The sequence below is a fragment of the Monodon monoceros genome, unplaced genomic scaffold (assembly GCF_005190385.1).
Source record: "Monodon monoceros isolate NGI ecotype Baffin Bay Population unplaced genomic scaffold, NGI_Narwhal_1 Super_Scaffold_22, whole genome shotgun sequence".
NCBI lineage: Eukaryota > Metazoa > Chordata > Mammalia > Artiodactyla > Monodontidae > Monodon > Monodon monoceros.
In genome coordinates, this window is record NW_021703779.1 from 33,002,158 (window position 1) to 33,020,810 (window position 18,653).

At 41.5% G+C, this 18,653-nt stretch overlaps 1 protein-coding gene across 5 annotated transcripts in view; it reads right to left on the reverse strand.

Moving 5' to 3' along the window:
* The window catches only part of PRRG1 (proline rich and Gla domain 1), a 266,644-nt gene that overhangs the window by 189,943 nt on the left and 58,048 nt on the right, over window positions 1-18,653 (reverse strand). The gene's annotated exons all lie outside the window — the stretch shown is intronic.

The window sequence follows — 18,653 nt, forward strand, 5'->3', positions numbered from 1 at the left end:
TTATTTCCCCCACCCCGTTAGCTATCTGGAACAAAACACAACTTGAACTGTTCTCTTTTTTTCCTCTAATAATTTGTTTTCTTAAAAGCAATAACGTCCCTCCCCTTCTTCACTTCTCCTCAGGTTCACACCCTTTCTCTCCCCCTTTTTCTTTCTATTGCTCCCTCCTCTCTTCCCCTCTCTGTTGCATTTCTAGGAGGAAATAAGCACTCCGTGACTAGATAATCCACTCTCAGGGTTTCAACTACCACCTGTGAGCTGATGCCTTATAAATCTGTTATCTCTGGCTGACACCTCTCCTGCAAGCCTCAAAGGTCTATTTCTCACTGACTGTTAGACATCTGCACATGGGTGGGTCCCCAGGACCGCAGCTCGACCAGACTGAACACTAGACGGCACTGTGTGAAATAACCCCAACAACCACAAACATATTTGCAAATATGTGCATATGTAGAGAATATCTTTCAAACGGTACACAAGAAACCAGTAGAGGTGGCAGCCCCCAGCGCTGGGAGCACTACAGCCAGGGGATGAGGTTGGCGAAAGACTCACTTGTCTCTACGTGCCTTCCGGACCCGTTGGATTTCATATAATGTGCATGGATTACCTATTAAACAATAAAGGGGCTTCTATAAACATTTTAATGTGTACATCTTCTAGAGTTTTACCAAGCCCATTGTTCCCCTTCTGCCACGTGCTCCCTGGGTAGATAAATTGACTCTCAGTTTCGACTACCAGTTATGAGCTGGGGACTCACAGATCTGTTATCTCTGGCCCACACCCCTCCTTCCAGCTTCAAAGTTCCATTTCCCACCGTCAGACATTTGTCCGTGGGTATGCCACCAGAACCTCAAACTCAACGTCTCCTGCACCCCATTCACCATCTTCCAGCTACTTGACCTTGAGGAAGGCCCTCTGTAAATCCTGCTGAACTGAAGGACGACCCTGCTGCTGCTCTCCCTGAGCTGTCAGTCCCAGCTGCCAACAACCGTGGTCTCGCCCGGCACCCGCCAGAACTGGGGTTCATTCCTTCCCTCCCCAGATCCGCCCAACCAGCCAGCCAAACAGCCCCGCCCCTCCCCTCCCCTAAAATATCCCTCAGATTCAGCCCATCCTCCCCATTTCTATTACCCTCCTGTGGGCCCTTATCATCTCTTTCCTGGGCTTCCATGCTCCCTCCCCATCTGACTTCCTTCTTCCAGGCCTGTGCTCTTCAAAGTACCCCCCCCCCACACACAACTGCCCGAGTCACGCATGTAAGTGTAAGTGTAATTTTTTTGCTGCACTGCGCGGCTTGCGGGATCTTAGCTCCACGACCAGGAATAGAACCCAGGCCCCCTGCAGTGGGAGCACGGAGTCCTAACCACTGGACAGCCAGGGAATTCCCTGTTTTTTAAATTAATTATTTATTTTCTTGTAAGTGTAAGTCTAACAGCATTGCTCCTGGCTCACCCCTGGGGGGCTCCTGTACCAGGTGAGGACGCCCCCACACAGCACCGCACTGCGTCCTTGTCCCTCCCCACCTGGCCTTGTCGTTCCCCACCTGGCTTTGCCGACCTGTCCGGCTTCATCTCCTCCCATTTCTGGACTAATTACAGAGGTCGCGCAACTGTTTGCGGTTTCCCAAGCATCCCGTGCTGTTCCTCCCTGATACCTTTGTTTATGCTCCTTGCTGAGCTCAGAATGCCCACTCCCGACCCCCTTCGGCTTCCCTTCATCTTGGCCATCTCCTCACCATCACGTGAGACTCACACAAAGACCTAAGGAAGGAACGTGGGCTAAAGACGTCCTGAGACGGCGAACACTGAAAACTGTGAGCCTCGGGCCCGGTCGTAACATCACTGACAAGGGAAAGCAAAAGGATCATGATCTCCAGCTAGTTTAATTCAGTGGTATAAGTAACCGATCTAGAATTTCTTTGAAAACAACATTAACAATCTTGCATGACCACTGGAAGAAATGAAAAGGAGCAAGAGACAACTCAAGTTTAGGCTGCATCATGTCTGGTCACCCAACCACAAGACATATGAAAGGTACTGAGGAGGTACTAAGACTCCATAGAGTCCCCTGTTGTCATATAACATCTGCCAACGACTTTAATTAACTCTACACTTCACAGTGAATCATCTACCTTCAGCATTTAGCCTCCTTTTAGACTCGGGAACAAGCTAATGAATTTGATGTGCAGGCAGCAGAATGAAGATGTGTTTTTGCCTCTCATAAAGGCTCCTTTTACATTTCTAGGGTCACATCTTGAGTTTCAGGGCAAGTCTGAGTTCACTTAGTGCAGAGAAAAATATGTCAGGATCTGGATATTACAGATTTAAGTCATAAAACAAAAGCACCTTGAGTCTTGGTGTAAGTCTGCAGTGATAAAGATGCATAGTGGGGAAATCCCCAACATCCAAGGGGTCTCGATCAAATAAAACTGGGGCTGAATCATCTGTGGTGATGAGGGAGAGATATGCACATCAGAAACATTTGAGATTTTTACACCTCACTAATGTCACTAAGTAGCCCAACCTTATCAGAGACACTATCAGGAAACTTCAGAGTCTGGGTTAGCTTTTGCCTCACCTTTGCGGCACATGCCAAGAATCAGAGAACGGACAACAGAAGAATATTAAGCACAAAGAGTACCTGTGTGCTACGGTTAAAATAAACTCAGTTTCATTTCAATTCGTTCATTCGTTCATTCAACAATACTTATTGAATGCTATGTGCAAGAATTTGGAGTAAGATCACTCTAAAGAGGGTGATGACATATCCGTGAAACACTTCTAAATTAGCCAGTCTCTATTTTCCAAGGGAATCTGTGGAGAGGTGTTGTGAATAAGAAGAAGTAACAGAATTAAATCGCGTATCTAGTCAGGAACGGGGGTATCCAAGTCCCTCTCCTCTGCTCTCATGTGAAGGTAAGTTACAGCTACAGAATAAAGGAACACAAAATATACATAGATAGGTATGGTGCCATACATCCAAAGGGTTTGGGACAATCTCAATTTTAATGTCCATTTCCCTTATCTCGAAGAGCATGCTTGTATTTGTCAAACCACACAGCCCAATTTTGACTTGGGAAGTACAGCTAGGTTGGCAGACACACAGAGAGGGCATCTAATGACCTGCTGGTCCCGTGAGGAGAAGAACAAAAAGAGAGCAAATTAAAGGCTCGCTAAGAAATACTGAATTTGAGGATCATGAAGGCAAAGATAGGGATGGCTCTGAATACAGGAGAAGACGGAGCAAAAGGACCCGGACAGGCTGTTCTCGGGAGTGGAGCTCCTTAGAAACATTTCTCTGGTACTGAGAAAACGGTGAAATTGTAAAATAATAGAAAGAGAGAATGAAGGAAGCTCCTTCTGAACTTTTCTTGAAGGTCAAGATAATTAGGTAATTTACAACAAGACTTGCATTAGCTCCATCTTCCCCATTTTGGAGCTCTAATAAGCTCTGGTATAAGTTTTTCTTTCAGAGAACAAACCACACTAATCTTGGAAAATGGTCACAGATAGTTTCCAGTGTAATACAGGTATTGCTGAAACACAAATAGATAAGCTTGGCTATACAGGGAAATCTAGTCATTACACGGATTTTTTCGAGGTTAGATACATTCTGGGAATATTGGCTGGGTCTGGGGATGGACTGCAAATGATATTTCTATAGACCAACTCTTCTTCTTTCTCTCGTCCAAGGTCGAGTAGGCTATCCTGAGTCAGAAAATCTGGATTGGAACCTGGTTCTGCCATTTGCTGACTGTTAGATCTGAGACAAGAAATTTTAAGCTCTTTGAGCCTAATGCTCATCATTCACAGAAAGGAAACAAGTCCTTCCTTGAAGAGATTTTAGAAGGTTTAAATAACCTAAAATACAGTAAAGTGCTCAGAACATGATAAAAAGATATATAAGTGATACTTATCAGTACTCTTTACTAACTCTCTCTGGTCTGTTTGCCATGGTACGGGAGGGAGAGGGTTCTAAAAACAAACAGGGAAGAACACTTGACCAATGCGCTAAAAAATATATTACACAATGGTAGGAGAACTGACTTTCAATAATCATATACTAGAAATTTTCGTTACACCTGGGTAACACCAAATTCTATTTAAAATGCCAATCTCAACTGTTTCTGCTATTTGACTTTGACCCCCCTAATAAAGATTTAGCATAAATGGATAGAATGACAATCTTCAGTAAAGGGGATAGAAATGTTTTATCTAGCAAGTTCTTTACTGCCTAACAGTCTTACAAATAGGGCCAGAGATAAAGTTACCATTAAAACTAACAGGATGTTCAGTATTACCTCCTGGATATTACTTGTGTGATATTCTTGCTGTAATCTTACCTTAGGTTGTCACCAAATGTTTCCTGAATCCCCATCAAACATTCATACTGTGCTAGGTACTATCAGGGACACAATGATGATTACAACACAGGCTTTGCCCCAAAGGCACTCATCAACCAGCGAAAGGGAGTCAGTGCTAGTAATTGACTAAAAAGGCCAGCTGCTGAAGAGTTTTCTGAAAAAGGTGCAAAGTGTTCTGGGAATATAAGCAAAAGGTAGGTTGCTTCCAACTGCAGACATCTAGGAGGGTTCTCTAGGGAATTATTTGAACAAGGTCACGGAGGACGGATAGGACTCCATTGTCAGAATGGCAGTAAAGGGATGGGGTTAGCAGCAAGGCTGAGAAGCAAGCTTGAGCTTGACCCAGAAAGTGGATGAGGGCAGGATGCATTCAGAAACAGTAGCTACAACAGCATGGAGTTGTATAGAACGCAGGGAGTAAAGAAGACAAAGTAGAAAAGGCAGGTCAGGAGAAGGCTGTGGAAGGTTTTAAACGGCCAGCTGAGAAGCTGGGGTTTTTTCTAGCTGCAGAAATCCAATGAAGGAAGAACGCCATGCTGGGTCTTGGTTCTGGAAAGATGCACAATTAGAGTCAGTATGGAGGATTTATTGGAGGGGTGAGAAAGAGACTAAAGGGAAGTCAACCAGATAAGGAGCCCTGGCCATAGATCAAAGGTATTAAGACGTAGAAGGTGGGCAGTGGCACAGAAAGCAATGGATGAATGGCGCTCTGCGTTTTTGTCTTGAGATGACACACTCCTTGAGTGCACCAGTCTCAGATATACTTTGTTGCTGAGATTAAGAGCCTTGGGCCAAACTGAAGAAATGAAAGTCCTTGAATGCAACTAATTTGTGCAACTGCTCCTTTAAAGAGTTGCCTGGTGGTCACTGTCTGAAGAAGACACACTGAGATAGAAGTGACCATGTGCAAAGATTTTCTTAACCAAGGGACCTGTGATAAAATAAATGTAATAAAGAAGTCCAGTGATTTGCATTGTCCCAACATCACACAATACCCCAGTTTTTTACATCTTTGTCCCCTCCGCAGTCACTCTGTATTTTCTTTAGTCTTTTCCCTCTTCTACAATTTCTGCTTTTTTTTTTTGTTTTTCCCCCGGCCTTGCTGTGTGCCTTGTGGGATCTTAGTTCCCCAACCAAGGACTGAACTCACGCCCTCGGCAATGAAAGCACTGAGTCCTAACCACTGGGGCGCCAGGGAATTCCCAATTTTTGCTATTTTTATGTGAACATTTTTTGCAGGTGATGGTTGACAACTGGTTGTCCCTAATTCGTTCCCCAATATGAAAGAGCCAATGAACCTACTTTTTAAAATGTTTTGAGGGACTTCCCTGGTGGTCCAGTGGTTAAGACTCCGTGCTTCCAATGCAAGGGGCGTAGGTTTGATCCCTGGTCGGGGAGCCAAGACTGCACGTGCTGCGCGGCGCAGCGGCCAAGAAAATATATTTTAAAAAATGCTTTGAGGGCTTCCCTGGTGGCGCAGTGGTGGAGAGTCTGCCTGCCGATGCAGGGGACACGGGTTCGAGCCCCGGTCCGGGAAGATCCCACACGCCACGGAGCGGCTGGGCCCGTGAGCCATGGCCGCTGAGCCTGCGCGTCCGGAGCCTGTGCTCCGCAACAGGAGAGGCCACAACAGTGAGAGGCCCGCGTACCGCAAAAAAAAAAAAAAAAAAAAATGCGTTGAGATTCTTAATGTAGATGTCCAATCCCATGTAAAAATCACATAATTATGAAATGAAATGACCAACCTTATTATTTTAACTCTATTCTCAGAAATAAAATCAAACATTCTCTAACACATGCAACAAATCAAATATCACCATCAGCACTTTTTCTTTTCACACCTAACATGTGAGCTCTTAATTACACTATTGCGTTCATCTTCTCCTTTCAGGTAACAAAAAAGTGAATCTGTGAATGTAGCTACACAGATTCCTTTAGAAAGCAATCAGACGTAGAATGACTCTAAGTGAAGACTCCAGGCACTTTTCTATGTGTATAAAATGCATGCACTCTGCATACCAGTGGCAAAACCAGAAAGAACATTCACTGGTTTTCTTCCTCAGGATCTGTTAGGATTCCTTCTAGCCCCCATCTTTACTCACTCTCTAAGGAAATCAAGATCTGGGCAGCAATGCCAGGCTAGGGGGTCAGCGGGGACCAGGAACCCAGGACTGTATTTAAAAACAGAAACATTGGGACTCCACTGGTGGTGCAGTGGTTAACAATCCGCCTGCCAATGCAGGGGACATGGGTTCCATCCCTGGTCCGGGAAGATCCCACATGCCGCAGAGCAACCAAGTCCACGTGCCACAACTACTGAGCCTGTGCTCTAGAGCCCGTGAGCCACAACTACTGAAGCCCACATGCCTAGAGCCCGTGCTCCACAACAAGAGAAGCCACTGCAATGAGAAGCCTGTGCACTGCAACAAAGAGTAGCCCCCGCTCGCCGCAACTAGAGAACGCCTGCGCACAGCAACGAAGACCCAACACAGCCAAAAATAAATAAATTATTTAAAAAAAAAAAACAGAAACATTTATTAGTGTTTGACAATTAATTAGATCTTATTTTCTTGCTTTTAAAGACAATTTCATAATGTTAAAATGTAGTCTACCATCCTACTGGTGATAATTCAAAGTCCTTCTTGCTCACACTCTCTGACATAAATCACAGCAATATTTATTTATTTATTTATTTTTGCGTTACGCGGGCCGTACTGTTGTGGCCTCTCCCATTGCGGAGCACAGGCTCCGGACGCGCAGGCTCAGCGGCCATGGCTCACGGGCCTAGCTGCTCCGCGGCATGCGGTATCCTCCCGGACCGGGGCACGAACCCGTGTCCCCTGCATCAGCAGGCGGACTCTCAACCACTGCGCCACCAGGGAAGCCCCATAGCAATATTTTTTTATCTGTCTCCTAAACCTAAGGAAGTAAAACTAAAAAAAAAAAAAAAAAAAAAAAAAAACAGGGACCTAATTAAAAGCTTTTGCATAGCAAAGGAAACCATCGACAAAACAAAAAGACAACCTACTGAATGAGAAAATATTTGCAAATCATATGACTGATAAGGGGTTAATATCTAAAATATATAGATAGCTCATACAACTCAACATTTTAAAAAAACCAACTAAAAAACAGACAGAAGGGGCTTCCCTGGCGGTCCAGTGGTTAAGACTCTACGCTTCCAATGCAGGGGACGCGGGTTCGACCCCTGGTTGGGGAACTAAGATCCCACATGCCGCACAGGCAAAAAATTGAAAAACAAAACCAAAATAAACAAACAAACAAAAAAACCTGGCAGAAGACCTGAATAGGCATTTTTCCAAAGAGGAAATGCAGATGGCCAATAGGAAAAGATGCTCAACAGCACTACTCATCAGGGACATGAAAACCAAAACCACAGTGAGATACCACCTCACGCCTGTCAGAATGGCTGTCATCAAAAAGAACACAAATAACAAATGCTGTCAAGGACGTGGAGAAAAGGGAACTCTTGTACACTGTGCGAGGGAATGTAAATTGGTGAACTACTGTGGAAAACAGTATGGAGGTTTCTCAGAAAACTGAAAATAGAACTAAAAAAAAAAAAAAAAAAAAAACCCAAACCACTAATTCGAAAAGATACATACATCCCAATGTTCATAGCAGATCTATTTACAATTGCCAAGATATGGAAGCAACCTAAGTGTCCATCAACAGATGAACGGATAAAGAAGATGTAGTGTGTGTGTGTGTGTGTGTGTGTGTGTGTGTGTGTGTGTGTGTGTGTGTGTATACACATACATACATACACTCATACAATGGAATGTTACTCAGCCATAAAAAAGAATGAAAGTTTGCCATCTGGGGCAACACGGATGGACTCAGAGGGTGTGCTAAGTGAAATGTCAGACAAAGACACATACTGTATGATAGTACTTATATGTAGAGTCTAAAAAAGTACAACAAATCAGTGAACATCACAAAACAGAAGCAGACTCACAGATATAGAGAACACACTAGTGACACTAGTGTTTACCAGTGGGGACAGGGAAGGGGGGGAGGAGTAACTCCCCTAGGGATAGGGGAGTAGGAGGTACAAACTATTATGTATAAAAGAAGCTACAAGGATATATTGTACAGAGGGAATATAGCCAATATTCTATAATAACTATAGATGGAATATAACCGTTAAAAATTGTGAGTCACTATATTGTACACCTGTAACTTAAATAATATTGCACATCAATTATATTTCAATAAAAAGTGCTTTTTGTTCAAATTCTCCATTGAATTTGCTTGGTCCATTTACATGGGTAAGTGAAAGAATCACAGAGATACTGGGACACAACACTGACAAGTAATAGTTGATAAATATTAAAATATATATTAAGGGCTGTATAATACTCTTGCTATCAAGCCTATCGAGGTGTTCACTGATCCATGCCATTCTTGGTGTTGACGAGGAAAAAAAACTCCAATCCAGCCAGTCCTTAATACATAGAATTAATATGTTCTGAGAGGGAGGGGGCAGTCAATGTAACCTTTATCCCTAACAGAAAGTGCTATTTCAGTAACCCATCTGAACATTTAAAACTCTTGGAGGCAAGATGGTAAGGACAATTAAACTGCAGATAAATGAGTGCCTCATTCAATTACTGTTTGGATCAGAAAAAAGAAAGAAAGAAAGAAAGAAACAATAAGGTGACTGTTTAAAAGGAGAGTAAACAACTCTTTCCTTAGAGCGCTAATCTTGGGTGACAATGGGGCAAAAGGCTTATATCTTGGGAGGCAGCTGCACCCCTGCCTGGAAACCAGGAACTCTTTAATACAGAGGAGTAAATTATTTTCTAAATGCATTGATCCAAGCTCCTAAAAAGTCTGCTTATCTCCAAGGTAGAAGAACTTCATTTTGTTCTGAAAGAAAGGGTAAAGCTCTTTGTTTCTGGTTAGAGATCATTAAGATGATACTTTAATATTCTCCTCACACCCAGATTTTTCAGATATTTATGAAAAAATCTTCCTGATTTAAATTATCTTCGTCCATTAAAAATTGCGACTCACTATACTGTACAACTATAACATACGTAATATTGTACAGCAACTATACTTCAATTAAAAAAAAAAACCCAAATGAAAAGAAAAGAAACTATCTTGGCCCACAAGGTCAGATAATCTGCTTCAACCACTTCATTTTACACCTGAGAAAAGGACCCCAGGGGTTAAGGAAACAGCTCTAGATTGTCTATCGTTCTTTAAATGTACATGCTTTTAAAAAAGGGAGCAAGAAAAGCATTTCTTCTCAATATATACAAGCTGTTTTTTGAAATCTTTTCGATCGTGAGCTTGTTTGGAGTGCTACAAGCTCTGATAGCTAAGTAAGGAGGGCCTACACAGGACAATGCCCAGACACCAAATCTCGAACTGAATTCTGAGCTGATCCACTGATAGCCACCCAAAACTACTGCGATAGATCCACACTCATATCTCCTCTGACAGCCTCGTTTTTTCCTCCTCCATTGTTTATTTTTTTGCATTGCACGTCCTTCCTCCTGTTAGATTCTGTGGCATACGTGAGCCATATGGATTCACAGGTGCAGGTCAACATATTAGTAAAATAATAAAAACAAACAAAAAAATCCCAGAAAAGCCTATTAGCCTCTCAAGCCTCCTTAGCATGAAACTCGTGTATTAGCTTTTGCTCATGTCAACTTATTATTCCCACAAGAGTTGGTTGACATGGATATGTATTTATTGGACATATGTTTAGGTTGCTACAGGAGAGAAAAGGAGAGTCAATACTAGGCACTGGCTTTTTTTTTTTTTTTTTGCATGTGACGCTGGTGCCAGGTGGTGTGCAGTAGGAGCATGGAGAGTGCCAAGTTCCTGTCCTTGACCCTGGTGGAGCAGCACCGTAGTTTTAAAAGGTGGGGTTACAGGGTGGGCCCCCAAAGGGATGCTCTCATATTAGCCCTGGCCAGCTTGGCTCAGCCTCTCCAGCCTGGCAAGGGTAACTACACTTACATCAGACAAAACAGACTCTGAGTCTAAAACTGTCTTTGGAGACAAAGAAAGTCATTGCATAATGATAAAAGGGTCAATTCAACAGGGTGATATAACATTTATAAATATATACACAGCTAAATACATAAAGCAGATATTGATAGATCTTCATGTTGTATGTCTTAAATATACACAATTTTTATTTGTCAATCATACATCAATTAAGTTGGAAAAAATACTGACAGATCTAAAGGCAGAAACTGACAGCAGGACAATAACAGTAGGAGACTTCTACTTACGATAGTAGATAGAACATCCAGACAGAAAATCAAGAAGGAAACAGCTGATTTGAGAACACTATAGACCAAACTGACATAACAGACATATACAGGAGTTAGCATCCAAGAGTAGAAGAACACACATTCTTCCCGAGTGTATACAGAACCTTCTCCAGGATAGATCACGTCAGGTCGCAAAACAAATCTTAACAAATTTAAGACCCCAAATAGCCAAAGCAATCCTGAGAAATAAGAATCACACGTCCTGATTTCAAAATATATTGCAAGGCTACAGGAATCAAAATAGCATGATATTGGCATTAAAAACAGACATAGAGACCAAAGGAACAGAACAGAGAGCCCAGAAATAAATCCATACATCTACAGTCAACTGATCTTTGACAAGGCTGCTAAGAACACCCAACGGGGAAAAGATACTCTCTTCAATAAATGGTGCTGGGAAAACTGGATATCTACATGCAGAAGAATGAAATTATCTCACCCCATATTAAAAAAAAAACAACTCAAGATGGATTAAGATTTAAACATTAAACCTGAATCTGTAAAACTACCAGAAGAAAACATGGGGAAAAAGCTTCTTGACGTTGATCTGGGCAATTATTTTGTGGACAGGTCAGCAAAAGCACAGGCAACAAAAGCAAAAGTGGACAAGTGAAATTGTATCAAAAGCAAAAGCTTCTGCAAAGCAAAAGGAACAATCAACACAGTGAAAAGGCGATCTGCAGAATGGGGGGAAATATTTTCAAACCGTGTATCTCATAAGGCTTAATAGCCAATATTTATAAGTAAGTCATACAACTCAATAGCCATAAAAAAACAGCCCTCAATTTAAAAATGGGCAAAAGACCTAAATTTCTACAAACAAGAGATACAAACGGCCAAAACGTAGGAAAGGGTGCTTGACCTCACTAATCATCAGAGAAATGCAAATCAAACCACAATGAGATATCATCTCACACCTTTCAGAATAGCTATTATCAAAAAGACAAAAGATAACGTGTTGTTGAGGATGTAGAGAAAATGGAACCCTTGTGCATTGCTGGTGAGAATGTAAATTGGGATAGCCATTCTTTTTTTTTTTTTTTTAACATCTTTATTGGAGTATAATTGCTTTACAATGGTGTGTTAGTTTCTGCTTTATAACCAAGTAAATCAGCTATACATATACACATATCCCCATATCTCTTCCCTCTTGCATCTCCCTCCCTCCCACCCTCCCTATCCCACCCCTCTAGGTGGTCACAAAGCACCGAGCTGATCTCCCTGTGCTATGCGGCTGCTTCCCACTAGCTATCTATTTTACATTTGGTAGTATATATAAGTCCATGCCACTCTCTCACTTCGCCCCAGCTTACCCTTCCCCCTCCCCGTGTCCTCAGGTCCATTCTCTACATCTGCGTCTTTATTCCTGTCCTGACCCTAGGTTCTTCAGGACTTTTTTGGTTTTTTTAGATCCCATATATATGTGTTAGCAATATGGTATTTGTTTTTCTCTTTCTGACTTACCTCACTCTGTATGACAGACACTGGGTCCATCCACCTCACTACAAATAACTCAATTTCGTTTCTTTTTATGGCTGAGTAATATTCCATTGTATATATGTGCCACATCTTCTTTATCCATTCATCTGTCGATGGACACTTAGGTTGCTTCCATGTCCTGGCTATTGTAAATAGAGCTGCAGTGAATATTGTGGTACATGACTCTTTTTGAATTATGGTTTTCTCAGGGTATATGCCCAGTAGTGGGATTGCTGGGTCATAGGGTAGTTCTGTTTGTAGTTTTTTAAGGAACCTCCATACTGTTCTCCATAGTGGCTGAATCAATTTACATTCCCACCAACAGTGCAAGAGGGTTCCCTTTGCTCCACCCCCACTCCAGCATTTATTGTTTGTAGATTTTTTGATGATGGCCATTCTGACCGGTGTGAGGTGATACCTCATTGTAGTTTTGATTTGCATTTCTCTAATGATTAGTGATGTTGAGCATTCTTTCATATGTTTCTTGGCAATCTGTGTGTCTTCTTTGGAGAAATGTCTACTTAGGACATCTGCCCATTTTTGGACTGGGTTGTTTGTTTATTTGATATGGAGCTGCATGCGCTGCTTATAAATTTTGGAGATTAATCCTTGGTCAGTTGCTTCATTTGCAAATATTTGCTCCCATTCTGAGGGTCGTCTTTTCGCCTTGTTTATGGTCTCCTTTGCTGTGCCAAAGCTTTTAAGTCTCGTGAGGTCCCATTTGTTTATTTTTGTTTTTTCTTTCCATTTCTCTAGGAGGTGGATCAAAAAGGATCTTGCTGTGATTTATGTCATAGAGTGTTCTGCCTATGTTTTCCTCTAAGAGTTTAATAGTGTCTGGCCTTACATTTAGGCCTTTAATCCATTTTGAGTTTATTTTTGTGTATAGTGTTAGGGAGTGTTCTAATTTCATTCTTTTACATGTACCTGTCCAGTTTTCCCAGCACCACTTATTGAAGAGGCTGTCCTTTCTCCACTGTACATTCCTGCCTCCTTTACCAAAAATAAGGTGACCATATGTGCGTGGGTTTACCTCTGGCCTTTCTATCCTGTTCCATTGATCTATATTTCTGTTTTTGTGTCAGTACCATACTGTCCTGATTACTCTAGCTTTGTAGCATAGTCTGAAGTCTGGGAGCCTGATTCCTCCAGCTCTGTTTTTCTTTCTCAAGATTGCTTTGGCTATTCGGGATCTTTTGTGTTTCTCTACAAGTTGTGAAATTTTTTGTTTTAGTTCTCTGAAAAAATGCCATTGGGAGTTTGATAGGGATTGGCATTGAATCTGTAGATTGCTTTGCATAGTAGAGTCATTTTCACAAGGTTGATTCTTCCAATCCAAGAACATGGGATAGCCATTCTTTAAAACAGTATGGAGATTCCTCAAAATATTAAAAATGGAACTACCTGATGATCCAGCAATCTCATTTTGGGGTATACATCCAAAGGAAATGAAATCAGTATATTGAGATATACTCACTCCAACGTTCACTGCAGCATTATTCACAATAGCCAAGATATGGAAACAAATTAAATATGTGTTCGGAGATGAACAGATGAAGAAAATATGAGGTACACACACACACACACACACACACACACACACACACACACACACACACACACACACGAATATTACTCAGCCTTGAAAGAGAAGAAAATCCTGCCTTTAACAACATGGATGAATCTGGAGGGCATCATGCTAAGTGAAATAATCCAGATGCAGAAAAACAAATACTGCATGATTTCACTTATATGTTGAATCTAAAAGAGTCAAACTCCTAGAAGCAGAGAATAGTAGTAGGAGAGTAGGTTGTCCGAGGCTGTGGGGAGGGGGAGATGGGAAGGTTGTTGGTCAAGGGGTACTAATTTTCAGTCAGTTAAGATGAATAAATTCTGGAGATCTAATGTATACCACAGTGAATATAGTTAACAATACTGTATGTTTGAAATTTTCTGAGAGGGTAGATCTTAACTGTTCTCAATACCCACAACAGAAGATGGTAACTATCTGAGGTGATGAATATGTTAATTAGCTTGACTGTGGTGATTGTTTCACTAGGTATATGTTTATCAGATTATCAAGTTGTATACCTTAAAAATATGAAATTTTAAATTGTCAATTATACCTCACTAAAGCGGGGGGAAAAAGATTAATAAATTTCAAAAGACTGAATAGAGAAAAACTCTGTACATGAAGATTCATAGCAACATTATTCATAACAACAAAAAAGTGGAAAAACCCAAATGCTCATCAACAGACGAATGGATAAGTTACATATGGTATATCTACATAATTGATTAGTATTTGGCAATAAAAAGAAATGAAGTACATATACATGCTTCACCATGGATGAAACTTGAGAACAGTATGCTAAAGGAAAGAAGCCAGTCAAAAATGACCACATTTTCTATCATTCCATTCATATAAAATGTCCAGAATAGGTAAATCTAAAGAGACAGAAGGTAGATTAGTGGCTATCAAGGGCTGAGGTGGCTGGGGGATGGACGAGGTGACTGCTAATGGGTATGGTGTTCCTTTGAGGTTCATGACTATGTGTCAAAACTGATTGTTTTGATGGTTGCACAATCCTGTTAACACACTAAATCCATTAAACTGTACACTTTGAATGAGTGAATTGTTAACATGTAAATTATATCTCAATAAAGCTGTTATTTTAAAAAGGAAGAATCTACATCAGTGCGCAGCAGAGGAGACGAGCTAGAAAGAATAGAGTCCAGAAGAATACGGCCGTCTGTCCTCCAGTAGCTGAAGGAGATTGGTTCCAGGACCCCCGCAGATACCAAAATCCGTGGATGCTCAAGTCCTTTATATAAAATGGTGTAGTACGGTCGGCCCTCCATGTCTTTGGGTTCTGCATCCATGGACTCAACCAACTGCAGATGGAAAATATTTGGAAAAAGAAAATTCCAAAAAATCCCCAAAGGCAAAACATGAATTTGCGGCGCGCTGGCAAGTATTTACATAGCATTTACTTTGCAGGAGGTATTATAAGTAATCTAGAGATGATTTAAAGTATACAGGAATGTACATTGGTTATACGTAAATACTGCACCATTTTATATAAGGGACTTGGACATCTGTGGATTCTGGTATCCGAGGGGAGTCCTGGAACTAATCCCGGGTGGATACCAAGGTACCACTGTGAAATGTTTCTCCTTCGTGAAATCAGGAATGATAGTTTATCCTTTGATATCTTTCCCTATACCAAATATTAGTGCATTATTACAGGAAATAATTTGCGCCTCTCCTGACAGTTTAAAGCTGAGTTTCAATGACGTAATTCTTTAACTCCTAAAACTCATAAAACTTTTGGTTTGTCAGTATTCTAGTACGCTTCCAATTATAAGTTATAGTGGCTGTTTTGTTTCTTTTATTAAAGTTGTACGTACTTTACACAACACATCATCTTGGTTGTGGTTTCTTTTGCAAGTCTGGAAATAATATAGATTTTCACTGTCATGCTCTTTCCATTTAATTATTTAAGTAATAAGAGCTTTCTTGATAGTTCAGCAAGAACAAACTTTATATCTTTCCATAGTAGAAATTAAAGGCAAAAAGAGATGAAATAGAAGTTCAGAGAGGCTGAACAGAAAAAAGATGTGAAAGACCTATACACTGACAACTAAAAAATATTGCTCAGATAAATGAAAGAATACGTACATAAGTGAAGAGATGTACCTCTGTCATGGGTCAGGAAACTCAATATTGTTAAGCTGTCAAGTATCTCAAAATTTATTTGTAGATGCCATAAAATCCTAATCAAAATCCCCACAGGTTTTTTTTAAGACATTGATTCTAAAATTCCTATAGAAATTCAAAAGACCTACAAGAGTCAAGACAAGTTTGTAAAAGAATAAAGAAGCTGGAGGACGAATACAGCCTAATTTTAAACTTACTGTAAAATATAATCAACACAGAGCAGAACTGGTGTAAAGACAGAAGATTCAATGAAACTGAAACGCGTGTCTAGAAATGGACCCACAAAAATAGGGACAACTTACACTCACAAAGCTACAAAAGTAATTCAGTGGAGAAAAGCTCCTCTTTCCCATAAAATTCTGAAACTACTGGATATCCACAGGCAAAAAATAAAACTAAAAATAATAACTTTGATCCATATCATTCATCACCTAAAAAGTTAAATTGAAATAGATGACAGATCTCAATGTAAAAGCTAAGATCATACAAATTTTAGCAGAATGAAAAAAGTCTTCATGACCTATGAATAGGCAGTTTTCTTATATACAACACAAAAAGACAATCCATAAAAGAACAAACTGATACACTGGGCTTCATCAAATGTAAAAACTGCCCTTAGAAAGACAGTGTTAAGACAATGGAAAGACAAACCACAGACGGAGAAAAAGATTTACAAATCATATTGCATCCAGAATACACAAAGAATCCTCAAAACAAGAGATGTCAAGCAGAACAATTTTAAGAAGTGCAAAAGTTTGAACAGATTCTTCACCAAAGGAGAGATATGAATGGCAAATAAGCACAGGAACAGATGTTCAACACCAGTAGTCCTTAAGGAAATGCAAATTAAAACCACAATGAGATGCCACTACACACCTATTAGAGCAGCCACAACGAAAATGACTAACCTTACCGAGTGTTAGGGAGTATGCGGACAGAGCGCCATTCTCATATACAACTAGAAGGAATATTAATTAGTACAACCACTCTGGGAAAGTTTGGTGGTGGCCTAAAACATAAAACATCATCTGCTCCCACCATGCCACTCATCGCTAAAGTTCACCCAAGAGAAATGAAAGTATGTACATGGACATATAAAACCAGGAACACAAATATTTGTGGCAGCTCTATTCTTAATAGCCTCAAACTGTAAACAACCCAAATGTCCATCAAAAGGTGAATGGATAAATAAATGGCACTATGTCCATAAAACAGAACAGTAACTACAACAGAAAGGAATGTGCTGTCACCCACCGCCCATCCTGGGAGAAATGCAGGCTTCACAGGGCGCCTGCGTTGACCCGCCTCCGGGAAGAACCTGGCTGCACCTGGCTACACAGTCTCCTAGCAACCGGAGAGGCCGGAACAGCAAACTATTGAAGCGGTGGTCCCCCCCAGAGGCCAGGGGAACCATGGCGGACAAGAAGTGGCTGCTAGGACCGGGGCCACTGGAACCGATGCCCCTGGACATGACCTGCAAGCCCTGGTACAAAGACAAGTTACTCTCCAAGTGTTTCGCAAAGCACAAGAACGTGCTCCCGAAGTTCCCCACCTCCCTGGACAGCCGGCGGTGGATATTTGTGAAAGAGCTGCTGGACGACTTCCGGAAGGGTTGCCCACCTTGTGAAGATCTGATCACTCGCAGCCCTAAGGACGGCTTCCTCCCCTGGATTGTTCACAGAGTTCCCCAGCATGCCCCCAAAAAGGGTCAGAAAAAGCTGCCCGAGGAAGCAAACCTGTTTTCCACGCTCTCGCCAGCCCAGCTAGCACAGAAGGCATTCGTGGAGAACATCGAAGCCCAGCTAACCAAGCATCCCTTGGCTCTCTACCCGAATCTGCAGGAAAATCTACCTGCAGACCTCTTATTGAAGGTGCTGGAAGTGCTCGATCCTGACGGGAAGCTGGAGGACACATGGGCTTATTGTCAGGGCCCCAGGAAAAGAACGAAGTCCCCCACAAAGCTTCGTAAAAAACGTCCTGCCAAGGTCTACCTGGAACCTCCAAAGAAGGCTCCTGTGTCACATCCAGCCAGTTTGCATCACGAAGACAAGAAGTCAAGCAGAAAGGATTCACTCACTGATCCTCCTGTTCACAGAGAAGTACCGGAAGCAACTCGTAAATCCTTCAGATGGGCTGCTGCTTTTGGAAACTTGGGCATTGATGAAGAGCTCATCACGAAACTGTGTGAGGTTGGCTGTGAGTGGCCACCAGCCCAGGATACAGTCTACATGAGGAAAGTAACCCAGGTCCCTTCAAACGTAAAGTACAGCATCGGGATAGAGAAAATGGAGAAGATAAAATTACCCAGAGAGGAAGGAAACTGGGAGAGGAAACCCCAGAAACCACAGAATCCTTAAAAACCCAACTCGGTGGAGATGAGGTATGGTGCATTGTACCTGAAGCCCAAGTTGTGGAAAAAGCTAGTAAATGACGAACCTTCAATTGACCCCAACGTCTTACTTGAAGATGGGAGTTTTAGAAAGGAGCTTCCTGAACACGACACTCTTGAAGATCTTTATGGAACAAAGAGCATTTAAAGGTTTCCTTCTAAGCAAGGGCTACAGGATACCAGACATCCTTGAGAGGCTGGTCCTCAGGAAGGGATGGAAATATGATTCTGTTAAGACTCCTATACACAAAGTAATAAAAACCAGCCAAAATGGAGATGATGCACGGGAAGATGTTTAGACCGTTTTCTATTTACTACTTACTTGGCTATTTCCCTCTCTCATTTTAATACCAATCAGAATTCATGGTGAGTGTCCATCCC